At 41.5% G+C, this 14,142-nt stretch overlaps 1 protein-coding gene across 1 annotated transcript in view; it reads left to right on the top strand.

Moving 5' to 3' along the window:
- LOC137378589 (uncharacterized) overlaps positions 1-14,142 on the top strand; it is a 639,386-nt gene that overhangs the window by 5,142 nt on the left and 620,102 nt on the right. Inside the window, exon 2 of the mRNA XM_068048892.1 lies at positions 5,231-5,346. The gene's annotated coding sequence lies outside the window, so the exon portion shown is untranslated. The remainder of the gene's footprint in view (positions 1-5,230; positions 5,347-14,142) is intronic.

Genomic DNA, 14,142 nt, shown 5'->3' with positions numbered 1-14,142 from the left:
TCCCCCGGCAGCAAGTTCCAGGCACTCACCACACTCTGTGTAAAGAACTTGCCTCGCACATCCCCTCTAAACTTTGCCCCTCGCACCTTAAACCTATGTCCCCTAGTAACTGACTCTTCCACCCTGGGAAAAAGCTTCTGACTCTCCACTCTGTCCATGCCGCTCATAACTTTGTAAACCTCTATCATGTCACCCCTCCACCTCCGTCGTTCCAGTGAAAACAATCTGAGTTTATCCAACCTCTCCTCATAGCTAATGCCCTCCAGACCAGGCAACATCCTGGTAAACCTCTTCTGTACCAGCTCCAAAGCCTCCACGTCCTTCTGGTAGTGTGGCGACCAGAATTGCACGCAATGTTCTAAGTGTGGCCTAACTAAAGTTCTGTACAGTTGCAACATGACTTGCCAATTTTTATACTCTATGTCCCGACCGATGAAGGCAAGCATGACGTATGCCTTCTTGACTACCTTATCCAGCTGGGTTGCCACTTTCAGTGACCTGTGGACCTGTACGCCCAGATCTCTCTGCCTGTCAATGCTCCTAAGGGTTCTGCCATTTACTGTATACTTCCCACCTGCATTAGATCTTCCAAAATGCATTACCTCACATTTGTCCGGATTAAACTCCATCTGCCATTTCTCTGCCCAAGTCTCCAACCGATCTATATCCTGCTGTATCCTCTGACAATTCTCATCACTATCTGCAACTCCACCAACCTTTGTGTCGTCCGCAAACTTACTAATCAGACCAGCTACATTTTCCTCCAAATCATTTTTATATACTACAAAGAGCAAAGGTCCCAGCGGAACACCACTAGTCACAGCCTCCATTCAGAAAAGCACCCTTCCACTGCTACCCTCTGTCTTCTATGACCGAGCCAGTTCTGTATCCATCTTGCCAGCTCACCTCTGATCCCATGTGACTTCACCTTTTGTACCAGTCTGCCATGAGGGACCTTATCAAAGGCTTTACTGAAGTCCATATAGAAAACATCCACTGCCCTTCCTTCATCAATCATCTTTGTCACTTCCTCAAAAAACTCAATCAAATTAGTGAGACACGACCTCCCCTTCACAAAACCATGCTGCCTCTCGCTAATAAGTTTGTTTGTTTCCAAATGGGAGTAAACCCTGTCCCGAAGGATCCTCTCTAATAATTTCCCTACCACTGATGTAAGGCTCACCGGCCTATAATTTCCTGGATTATCCTTGCTACCCTTCTTAAACAAAGGAACAACATTGGCTATTCTCCAGTTCTCTGGGACCTCACCTGTAGCCAATGAGGATGCAAAGATTTCTGTCAAGGCCCCAGCAATGTCTCCCCTTGCCTCCCTTAGTATTCTGGGGTAGATCCCATCAGGCCCTGGGGACTTATCTACCTTAATGCTTTGCAAGACACCCAACACCTCCTCCTTTTTGACAATGAGATGACTGAGACTATCTACACCCCCTTCCCTAGGCTCATCATCCACCAAGTTCTTCTCTTTGGTGTATACTGATGCAAAGTACTCATTTAGTACCTCGCCCATTTCCTCTGGCTCCACACATAGATTCCCTTCTCTGTCCTTGTTAATTATTGTTATAATTAGCCTTCCCCCAATTTAGCACCTTCACCCGAGGACTACTCTTATCCTTATCCACAAGTAACTTAAAACTTATGGAATTATGGTCACTGTTCCCGAAATGCTCCCCTACTGAAACCTCGACCACCTGGCCGGGCTCATTCCCCAATACCAGGTCCAGTACGGCCCCATCCCTAGTTGGACTATCTACATATTGTTTCAAGAAGCCCTCCTGGATGCTCCTTACAAATTCTGCTCCATCTAAGTCCCTAGCGCTAAGTGAGTCCCAGTCAATATAGGCGAAGTTAAAATCACCCACCACGACAACCCTGTTACCTTTACATCTTTCCAAAATCTGTCTACATATCTGCTCCTCTACCTCCCGCTGGCTGTTGGGAGGCCTGTAGAAAACCCTTAACATTGTGACTGCACCCTTCCTATTCCTGAGCTCCACCCATATTGCCTCGCTGCATGACCCCTCCGAGGTGTCCCCCTGCAGTACAGCTGTGATATTCTCCTTAACAAGTAATGCAACTCCCCCACCCCTTTTACATCCCCCTCTATGCCGCCTGAAGCTTCTAAATCCTGGAACATTTAGCTGCCAATCCTGTCCTTCCCTCAACCAAGTCTCTGTAATAGCAACAACATCATAGCTCCAAGTACTAATCCAAGCTCTAAGTTCATCTGCCTTACCTGTTATACTTCTCGCATTGAAACAAATGCACTTCAGACCACCAGTCCCGCTGTGCTCCGCAACATCTCCCTGCCTGCTCTTCCTCTTGGTCTTACTGGCCTTAATTACTAGTTCCCCCTCATTTATTTCACTTGCTGTCCTACTGCTCTGGTTCCCACCCCCCTGCCATACTAGTTTAAACCCTCCCGAGTGACGCTAGCAAACCTCTCAGCCAGGATATTTGTGCCCCTCCAGTTTAGCTGCAACCCGTCCTTCTTGTACAGGTCCCATCTGTCCCTGAAGAGATCCCAATGTTCCAGATATCTGAAACCCTCCCTCTACACCAGCTGTTCAGCCACGTGTTTAGCTGCACTATCTTCCTATTTCTAGCCTCACTGGCACGAGGCACAGGGAGTAATCCCGAGATTACAACCTTAGAGGTCCTGTCTTTTAACTTTCTACCTAACTCCCTAACCTCTCCCTGCAGGACCTCGTCACTCTTCCTGCCTATGTCATTGGTACCGATGTGTACCACAACGTCTGGCTGTTCACCCTCCCCCTTCAGAATGCCCCCTGTCCGTTCAGAGACATCCTTGACCCTGGCACCAGGGAGGCAACATACCATCCTGGAGTCTCTTTCATGTCCATAGAAGCGCCTATCTGTGCCCCTGACTATAGAGTCCCCTATAACTATTGCTCTTCAGCGCTTTGTCCCTCCCTGCTGAACAACAGTGCCAGCCATGGTGCCACTGCTCTGGCTGCTGCTGTTTTCCCCTGATAGGCCATCCCCCCCAACAGTATCCAAAACGGTATACTTGTTAGAGAGGGGGATAGCTGAAGCATAACCTCCATGCTTTTGCATTCAATTCCCCTCACGATAAACAATAATGTTCTATTAGCTTTCCTAATTATGTGCTGTACTCGCATACCAACCTTTTGTGATTTCTGCACCAGGACGCCCAGATCCCTCTGCATCTCGGAGCTCTGCAATCTCTCACCATTTTAGGTAATATGCTTTTTTATTCTTCTTGCCAAAGTGGACAATTACACATTTTTCCGCATTATACTCCATTTGTCAGATCTTTGCCTATTAACTTAACCTATCTATGTCCCTTTGTAGCCTCCTTATGTCCTCTTCACAACTTACTTTCCTACCTATCTTTGTGTCATCAGCAAATTTAGCAACCATACTTTCAGTCCCTTCATCTAAGTCATTAATATAAATTGTAAAAAGTTGAGGCCCCAGCACTGATCGCTATGGCATGCCACTCGTTCCATCTTGCTAACCAGAAAATGACCTATTTATGTTTACTCTCTGTTTCCTGTTAGCTAGCCAATCTTCTATCCATGCCAACATGTTACCTCCTACACCTTGAGCTTTTATTTTTTGCAATAACTTTTGATGTGGCAACTTATCAAATGCCTTCTGGAAATCTAAGTACAATACATCCACCGGTTCACCTTCATTCACAGAACATGTAATTCAGGATGAAGGTTTGAAACTTTAAGACATGCCATTGTATACTGATTCATAAGTTTCAGACAACTTTAATCATTTGTTAACAGTGTGGAAAACAGTTGATTGGAAAAAAAAAACATCTGGGCTTACATCATCCTTTTTAATTGGTACAAATGATACAGAAACAAAGGCAAACTTATAATTAAAGATTTCACTTGATAGCATATCAACTATATGGAACAAGACTGAAACTATTGATAAGTATAATTTCCCCCAACAGAAAAAAGAACTAATTAAGGAAAGCTAAAGTTATTTACAGGGGATTTCACTTAAATTTTCCATTATGGAGTTGTATTACATTTTATATAATTATGTAATGCAGCATTGTGTAGCTTGTCACAGAGAGTAACAGAAAGGTATAAAAACTGGCAGTATGGGTGTTTGGTATCTTACAGTTCTGAGCTCAGTCTCTCAGTCCTTTAACACATTTGAATTCACAACCAACCTTAATTAGCAATGCTTGTAACTACTACCTTTTTATGTGTATCTTTTAGTACTGTATGCATGTACTCTATGCTTAATAAACCTCTGATATCTGACTTCAATGTTCAAGAGTCTTATTGAAAACCTTGTGCCAACAAATGTTTTATTTGCGATCTCTGAGTGGTGTACATAGAGTTTTGCAGTTAGTAATTTTTGTGTAGAATGAATTGAGAAAAAATGTTGGGCTAAATTTTCCAGGGCCATTGGAGTCAGGCTGGAAGATGGGAAGGCTGGCAATATCGCAGGGGAAGGCATTGAGAGGGGAGCCTGAAGTTTCCCTGCCACCGTGGCATATTGACAGCAGTGAGGAGATCGGCAGCTCAGCTGCCCACTGTGTGATCAATTGAGCCACTTAAGTGGTCAATTAATGGTCGTGTCATGCCCCTATGGGCATTTTGCCTGTATTGGGAGGGCCCGCCGCTACATGGGGAGACTGCCAGGTAACCTTGGTGGCCTCCCAGCAGGTTCCTGGGGGAGTTGGGGGGAGGGGCATTGTTGCTGTACTATCTAACTGCTTACCCAACTTCAATTTTGTATGAGTCAAACCTCCTACAATTCAATGTTGGCAAAATTGAAGCTATCCTGTTTGACCATTGCCAGCTCCAACATGCCATGGACCTGACTCATCAACGCACCTGTTTGCCCATCTGTCTGAACCCTGTGACATACATCCTCAGTGTTTCACCTGTTTCAGAGCCGAGCTTTCAACCCTGCATTTGCTCCATTATCGAGATTACCTCTTCCAGTGCACTGCTTATGTATACCTTTATCTTATCCCTATCACTGCTGAAACTATGTGCCTTTATCACCAATTTTCCAATAATCAGTGTTTTTCCTGTCTGCTTTTTTGCCTTCGCTTTTAAAATTTTAGCAAATCCAGAACTGTGGCTGGTGTCCATTTTCATATGCGACCACAGTCTCCCCTCTTTCCCCTTGGCTAGCTCCAGTGGCTCTCTGCAGCTCAGTGAATTGATATCAAAATTTTCACTTTCAGATCTCTCCATGGTCTTGCCCCAACCTACTTCAGAAACTATCTCCAACCATATGATCTAATGGGAAGAGTGTTTGAGCTTGATGGTATGAGGAAGAGCAATCTGCAATGTGGTGTATGTGAGTTACAGCTCTCCACCTTAGTACTTTTTAAATAAGAAATTTTGAATTGTTTATGGTTGAATCTCTAGTTTTAGATGTGGCATTAACACTCTCCAATGAAATATTTTTGTGTTTGACTGCATTGTTGCAGAAAGTAACGGTGCCTATGAGTGATTAAAATGTAGTAGTGCCATCAAGAGTTTGTATGAGATCAATTGTAAGTGTGATGCTGAAACACTTTTGATATTGGTGCTGGATGGTTGGGAATTCTACTGACTTGTTTCAAATGCTGGTGGTGGGGTAAATTAGGTGGTACTGTGAATTTTGAATGAATACCTTAAATTGAGGGACATTGAGGCAGATATGATTTTGTAGTGTGCATTTTAATTACCAAGAAATAAGTTGATAAAAAGTATACTGATTTATGACACTCAATGTGGACTTTATTAATCACTGATTCCCGATATTAATTGCTTAAATTTGAAAAACAACACCAAACTTTATTCACTAAAATAAAAACAAAATACTGAAGATGCTGGAAATCTGAAACACAAACAAGAAATACTCAGCAGCTCTGGCAGCATCTGTGGAGAGAGAAGCAGAGTTAATGTTTCAGGTCAGTGACCCTTCATCAGACGTTCTGATGAAAGGTCACTGACCTGAAACGTTAACAAAGCTTCTCTCTCCACAGATGCTGCCAGACCTGCTGAGTATTTCCAGCATTTCTTGTTTGTTTACCAAACTTTATTCATTTTGTGTATGTATTTCTCTCTAGGTAGCTAAATAGCCTGATTGTGTTTGTTATGCTGCCCACTTTCATACAAAGGTTTATGAGAAGGATATATTGATGAAGGGAACCTGATTCATGAATGTACGCAACATTATTCTGTGTAAAACTGCCTCAAGGTTAGCACAGAGAATGTGGTAAATCTGGACCATTGCACAGATGAGCATTGCATCCCTTCTTGTTCTCACAACACATTGCTTTTCCAAAGCCAATTGTAACTGGTAAATTTTTATCTAGTTGAGCTGGGTTTTGTGAGCCTGAAATAAAAGTATCATATGAATGTAATAAAACAAGAAAAATCTGCTGTGAGTAGGTACAAACATCAAACTGATCAGTAAATAATGAGCCAATCTGAAGATTGTTCTGTTAGCAGCAGCATCCAAGCCTTTATCTAAATGCATAGTGCAAAGCTGCAGTGGCATATAATAAAACCAGAAAGTGCTGGAAATACTCAGCAGGTCAGGCAGCATCTGTGCAGAGAGAAGCAGAGTTAACATTTCAGGTCTGTGATGTTGCATCAAAACTGGCAAAGGTTAGAAAAGTATTAGGTTTTAAGCAAGTGCAGTGGTGGTGGTGGTGGGGGGTTGTGGGGGTGGTGGTGGCGGCATGGTGGGGGGGACGGGGAAGAGAACAAAAGGAATGGTGTGTGATAGGGCAGAGGGCAGCAGAGATTAAATAACAAAGATGTCATGGGACAAAGGCTAAGACAGTGTTAATGCTTGTGTTGGAAGTCAAAGCATTAGTCCAGAGAGAGTGCTTATGGCAGAGTAATGAACAGCTCTGACCAAAAGCACAAACATGAAAAACAGGCACATGGTTAAAAAATAAAATAATAAAAAAAAAATAAAAAGGCCAGTCATGCTCTGAAATTATTGGACTCTTTGAGTCTGCAAGGCTGTAGAGTGTCAATTTGAAAGATGAGGTGCTGCTCCTCGAGCTTGCGTTGATGTTCACTGGAATGCTGCAGAAGGTCAAGGACAGAAATGTGGGCCTGAGAGCAGGGGTGATTTGTTGAAATGACAAGCAACTGGAAGCTTGGTGTCATGCTTTCGGACTGAGTGGAGGTGTTCCGTGAAGCGGTCACCCAATCTACATTTGGTTTCCCCAATGTAGAGGTGACCACATTGTGAGTAGTGTATACAGTGTACTAAATTGAAGGTAGTACAAGTAAATTCCTGCTTCACCTGGACGGAGTGTTTGGGACCTTGAATGGTGAGGACAGAGGAGGTAAAAGGGCAGTTACACCTCCTGGGATTGCATGGGAAGGGGACGAGGTGGAGGGGGTAATGGAGGAGTGGACCAGGGTGTTGTGGAGGGAATGATCCCCTTGGAATGCTGACAGGGGAGGGGAGGGGAAGGGAAGATGTGTTTGGTGGTGGCATCATGCTGGATGTGGCTGAAATGGCGGAGAATGATCCTTTGGATGTTAAGGCTGGTGGGGTGGAAAGTGAGGACAAGGGGAACCCTGTCACGGTTCTGGGAGGGAGAGGAAGGGATGAGGGCGGAAGTGTGGGAAATAGGTCGGACACAGTTGAGGGCCCTGTCAACCACAGTGGTGGGAATCCTTGATTGAGGAAAAAGGAAGACGAATCTGAAGCGCTGTTGTGAAAGGTTGCATCATCAGAACTGATGCATCAGAGATAGAGAAACTGGGACCTTCTCATGCTATCACACGAGGTGTAAAACCTGCCCTTTTACCTTCTCTCTCCGCACCATCCAAGGATAACACTGAACTCTCTTCCTAGTTTGCATTTGCCTAACAGCTTGATCATAAAAATACTTTTCTATAATTTGTAATATTGTGGTCTACAACACAAACAAGGCAGCATGTTATATTCATTTTACTGATAGTTCCCAACTCCGAAACAATGGTAAGAAAGGTTGGCATAGAAACTGTCTGTTCCAACAAGTCAATTATTCTTTTGAAGATTATATTTTTGAAATGTGCAATTTAAAACAAAGCCAGAAGTGGATCTCTCTACATTGCCAGAGAACTGGAAGATGTGTGAAACATCTCAGACTACAATAAAAACTATAGGTTGGATTTCCAGTCTTGTTTCTGGGCATCTTGGCATGACTCATGACCTGCAATTAGTGGCATGTTTATCTGGTTTGACAGCACTATAGTTTCATACATTTGTAAATACAGTGAAATGGGCAGAAAGTTAAATTTTACATTTACATCAATGTTTCTCTTTCCAGTGGAGGTTTTCCGCTGATGGATGCAACCCCTTCTGCTGGGAACTACTTGGCCAATGTCGGGAGAATTATTGAGTGGCTCTGTGGAGAATTTTCTATAACAGCAAAAGCAAAATATGACAAATGCTGGAAATCTGAAATAAAAACAGAAAATGTTAAGAAATACTCATCAGCTCAGGCAGCATCTGTGGCGAGAGACACCGAGATAATGTTTCAGGTCAATAACCTTTCAGCAGTTCTGAAGAAAGGTCACCAGTCTGAAATGTTAACTCTGTTTCCCTCTTCTCATATGTTGCTGAACCTGCTGTGTTTTTTTTTTTTCCTGCATTTTCTGTTTAAATTTCACTATAATGTCATCCTCTCCAATCCAGGATACTGACCAGGAGGAGGCTGTATTTGAAATATTTGCTACAAGTTCTGTGCTGCTGACCTAAAACATACTGACATTTTATCAATTAAAATTTTATCTTTTGTTATATTTACAAATAGAGCATCAGATTGGGGGTTTTATTCAGTAGGACATTTTAAAAACAGACTCTCTTCTATGTTGCCTGGACTCATTTAATTTTGAATATCTCCATAAAATAAATTTGAAAAGGCTATCTCTAATTAACATTGCCACGGTTAATCTAATCCATACTTTAAACTTTTTTCTGGACCTATTGTCAATCTGACTCCATGTCTTCTGCTGCCATAGTTCATCTATTCAAATTTACTTGAGCAAATTACATTATAAAAACTATGATGCAATGCTGGTGATTATACAGATTAATTCAGAAGTATTTCAAACCAAGCTAAACGACCAACAAAAGTTAATTTCTTACTGATGATCCTGCAACAACATTTTTAAACAATCACAGCAATGCATTGGTGTTTTGGTGTCTAAATTAAACTTATTTGCTAAATAGTTTAGTTTTTCTATTTAATCCCTGTACAACTAATTATTACTTGACCTGGAAATAAACATTGACTTCAATATACCAATACAGCAGACTGGCAGGAGTTGGTACCTGGCAGCTGGAATATGTTTCATTATAATCAAAGGTAAATAATGCCCCGGAAGTTACTGGAAATTTTGCTTGCCTGCTGGTTCGATGTCTTCAGAATCATTGCACAAATATTTGGAGCTAAACCTATGATTGAAAAAAATTCAGTTTTCTGAGCCTGAATTGCTGTCCATCAAACTCAAAACCTCATTCTTTAAGGAATTCTCTTCATATTACGAAGCACTCAACTGATATGGAAGTAAAATGATAAAATTTTCTCATGTTTGGGACATAGTTTGAAAGAGTAAGTGTATTATAATAGGAAAGGCGATAAATAATTTACCATTGTTCATCACTGAATCACTAAATTTTGGAGGGATTGATTATTTCAAAATAACACATTAATCATAAATAAATTTCAGATCCATACATGTTTGTCTTCATACTTTATGAACCTAATTAGAATCATACCTATGATTTTCAGAGAGAGAGATGAGTTTCCACATAATGACCAATCTGTGGCACATTGTACAGTAAAACTTCAGAAAGCTATTCTGTGACCTGGGAGAAGTAATGGAGCACATTGTTAGCTACATATAGTGGTGATTTAAATGTACGAGGGCACTGTATCATTTACTGTTGGAAAAGCAACTGACCAATAATGAATCCCTGAGGAACTCCTAACATTCATGGGAAGGAGTTTCGATCTAACAATTATTTGGCATTGTTACATAAAATATGTAAGATATCAATTAATATTTAGTGAAAGATTATGGCAAAGCAATTTATACCAAACCAATGTATAGTTACCTGGTTTTGGCCAAGTTCAGAATATTGACTCGGAATAAAATATGTTTATTGAGGTTCTTGCTGATTTTGCTCATGCTGTACGTCAGTGTAATTTCATTTGTGTGGGTCTACAACAAGTCAGACTGACATTGTGAAATCAATGAACAGTCCTTTTGTTTTGAAATAATTTTCCCATGGGCCAATTGTGAATTCCCTTGGGACTAAAGAAATTATGGGAAGGATGGATGTTGGACAATAATCAGTGACTTTTGTTGTGTCTCCTGAGTCTTTGTACAAGCCATCATACTTCCGGTTTTTCAACTTAAAAATATTAGTTGCATCCGTGATTAATGTACTGCAGACTTTGCCTGGTTAATTTTCTTTTTTGTGACATGAAATATTTCAGTCTAGGCACGGTAGTCAAATGTGGAATGAACTTTGTTTAGGATGATATTCTGAATTCTGGATAGAGTAAATGAGATAAAAGCAAGTATTTCTTTGCTTTTTCACTTTTTTTCCTCTTCTGCGTATTCATTACATCTACCTGGGATACAAGGCCTTCAGATTAATGCTGTTTTGTGTCGTTTCACCTGTTGTTTTGAGGATGATCTAGGGTGACACCCTTTCTGTTTCTCTGTTTGCTCCAATGTATTTTGAAATTCCATACCAATTCATGCCGGAGATTGGAACATGTGTGCACGAAATTAGGTCATGGATTCAAATGCTTTATTATTATGAAGACCTGAGTAAAATGAGCAAACCAGTGAATTTTTTCATTGTTGTGTGAAATAAGAATCTAATTGATGTAATGTACAGCTCACAATCAATATGGGTTAAATAACAGTCACTGGTTTACTGATGTCTTTCAGGAAAGAGCACTTGTTACTCTATCTGGTCTGGCCTATATATGACTCCAGTCCCACGCTACATACGGTCTAAAGTTGCCCAAGAGCCACTCATTTTGTAAACAGTTGCTACCATGTATTTAAAAAATAATGGATGGATGGACCTATCAGCAACAACTGTATCGGGATAAAACTTGGGCAGTCTCAACTTTGTCAATCTTGCAAATTCCTCCTCACTAGTATTTGGGCTCTGGTGCCCAAGTTGGGAAAAATGTCTCACAGACTAGTCAAGCAATAGCCTGATATAGTCATGCTTGCAGAAAAATGTTTATCAGCCGATTTCAGACTTCTCCATCAGCCTTCCTGGGTATGTCATACTCTGGTAAAATAGATGCACTAGAGGGAATCAAGAGGTAAGGGAATCCACCTGAAGGGAAGTAACCTACTTGACCTCTCCTCATCAACCTACCAGTCGCATACATCGTAGGATTGGCCAGAGTCAAAGTCTTGTTCTCACTTTAAGGACACCCTCTGTATCCTCATGATCTGCCACATTACTCACTCCTCAATTACCATCAAGCCAACAGGCCAATCCTGTTTCAATGTAGAAGGGTGTGCCAGGTACAGCACTAGACTAGACTTTAGAATGAGGCATCAACCTAGTGAAGTTATTACACAAGGCTACCAGCACGCTGAATATCAAAACATCAAGCTATAGACAGAACGAAATGGTCCCACAACCAATGGATCATCTAGGGGAGAATAGTGATGGGGAAACCAGGCTACGAATAGAAGGAGTATCAGGGCACAAGAACAATATCGAGGATGAAGCATTATATTTTTGAAGAGTTTATCAGCAAACAACCAACTACCTGGCATAAAAGGGAACAGGAGAACATAAGAAATAGAAGCAGGAGTAGGCCCCTCGAGCCTGCTCTGCCATTCAATAAGATCATGGCTGATCTGATTGTGGGCTTAACTCCACTTTCCTGCCTGTCCCCCATTACCCTTTACTGCCTTGTCAATCCAAAATCTGTCTAACTCAGCCTTGAATATATTCAATGACCCAGCATCCACTGCTCGCTGGAGAAGAGAATTCCAAATACTAACGACCCTCTGAGAGAAGAAATTGCTCCTCATCTCCATCTTAATTTGAAACTGTGCCCCCTAGTTCTAAATTCCCCTATGAGGGGTAACATCCTCTCAGCATTTACCCTGTCAAGCCCCCTCAGAATCTTATACGGTTCAATAAGATCACCTCTCAAATTTCTAAACTCTGAGTATAGGCCCAACCTGCTTATTCTTTCCTCATAAGACAACCCCCTTATTCCAGGAATCAACCTAGGGAGCCTTCTCTGAACTCCTTCCAATGCAAGTATATCCCTCCTAAAATAAGGTGACCAAAACTGTATATAGTATCTATATTAACTTATCAATTTGGCTAAAAATATTTCTCATTGATACGTCACAGTACAGAGCCTCAGTACCATCACCATGGGAAAATACTGAGATATGTAGAGGAAGTAAGGGACTTTGGAATGAATGTCCACAGATCCCTGAAGGTAGCAGGACAGGTCGATAAGATGGTTAAGAAGTCTTATTAGCTGAGGTATAGAATACAAGATTAGGGAGGTTATGCTGGAACTTTATAATTCCTTGCTTAGGCCACAACTTGAGTAGTGTGTGCAGTTCTGGTCACCTCATTACAGAAAGGATGTAATTGCACTAGAGAGGGTACAGAGGAGATTTACGAGGATGTTGCAGGACTGGAAAATTGCAGCTATGCGGAAAGATTGGATAGGCTGGTGTTGTTCTCCTTGGAACAGGGAAGGCTGAAAATGTACAAAATTGTGAGGGGCCTGGATAGAGTGGAGGTGAGGTCTATTCACCTTGGCAGGGAAGTGTGTGACGAGAGGGCATAGATTTAAAGTGATTGGTAATAAAATTAGAGGGGAGGTGAGGAAAAGTTTTTTTTCACCCAGAGGGTGGTGATGGTCTGGAACTTACTGCCTGAAGGGGTAGTTGAGGCAGAGACCCTCAACTCATTCAAAAGGAGTCTGGATATGCACCTCAAGTGCCGTAAGCTGCAGTGCCACGGACCAAATGCTGGAAGGTGGGATTAGAATAGATGGATCGTTTTTCAGCTGGCACAGACACGATGGGCCAAGTAGCCTCTTTCTGTGCCTTAAACTTTCTATGATTCTATTGTCTGTAGCTGCATCTGGAAACAACTTGGGCTCAACACATGAACTTTTCATACAACCTCAATCTGCTCTGTCTCGAGTATTCAAAGAATGATTGCTACATATGGATGGCAGTTGAGAGATTCCAAATATGCTGTTAAACTTTGGCAGATTACTCAATCAAACAATTCTTAATTCTTTGTAGAACACAGATGCAATGATAAGCTTGAGACCACAAGATCAATGATTTAAAAAAAAAGCTTTTGGGGTGCTGAGCATGTGCTTTGATAAATCAGGAGTTGCTCCGCACTATTTGCTACAAAGAGTATGAAAAATATGGTATAAACCTACTGCACAACTAGGCCACATTAACTAGGGTATATATTGTAAAATTATGCTTGGTGCTTTCAAGAAAACAATGTCTGCCTTATTCATGCTGGAAGCTGATCTAGAATGGTTTGGCTCTGCTATGGCAAGGAAGGCAAGTTCACTATGAAATAAATACAAAAAGTACAGAGAAGCCATGTGTTATAACCAGGTGAGAAAGGTGTCTAGGGGTCTTTTACTATCTTCAACTTGTCTTATTGTAACAGGGTTTAATTTTAAACAGTGTGTTTTGAGCTCCCCCTTTGTGAATCCTTGTTCACAGCCTTCCAATTATAAGGCAATGAAATGAGTTCATCGGGTTTTTCTTAGGTTTAAAGAAGAAAAGTGAAATTTATTAAACTTTAAACTTAAACTGTAATACAGTTAACGCCTATGGATATACAATGTGCCCACGCTAGCATGCACACGTGATATACACATGCAAATAGGGACAGAAAAGAGCAGATGACAAATAAAATGGAGGGGTTTGAGGCAATCTCTGAAGAGGGGTTTTTACTGTGCTTCGAGCTCGCTGTAGGGTCCTTGATTGTAGGTAGATCTTGCTTTTCGTTGAAGCCCAGTATTCTTCTTAAACCTTGTTCACTGTAGGAGACTTTTCTCTCTCGGGGTTCATATGTCTTTAATGGATTTCAAAACTG

This window comes from Heterodontus francisci, chromosome 17 (assembly GCF_036365525.1).
Source record: "Heterodontus francisci isolate sHetFra1 chromosome 17, sHetFra1.hap1, whole genome shotgun sequence".
NCBI classification, from domain to species: domain Eukaryota; kingdom Metazoa; phylum Chordata; class Chondrichthyes; order Heterodontiformes; family Heterodontidae; genus Heterodontus; species Heterodontus francisci.
Note: the sequence above shows the minus strand (reverse complement) of the source record. Positions and strands in the feature narration are given on the sequence as shown.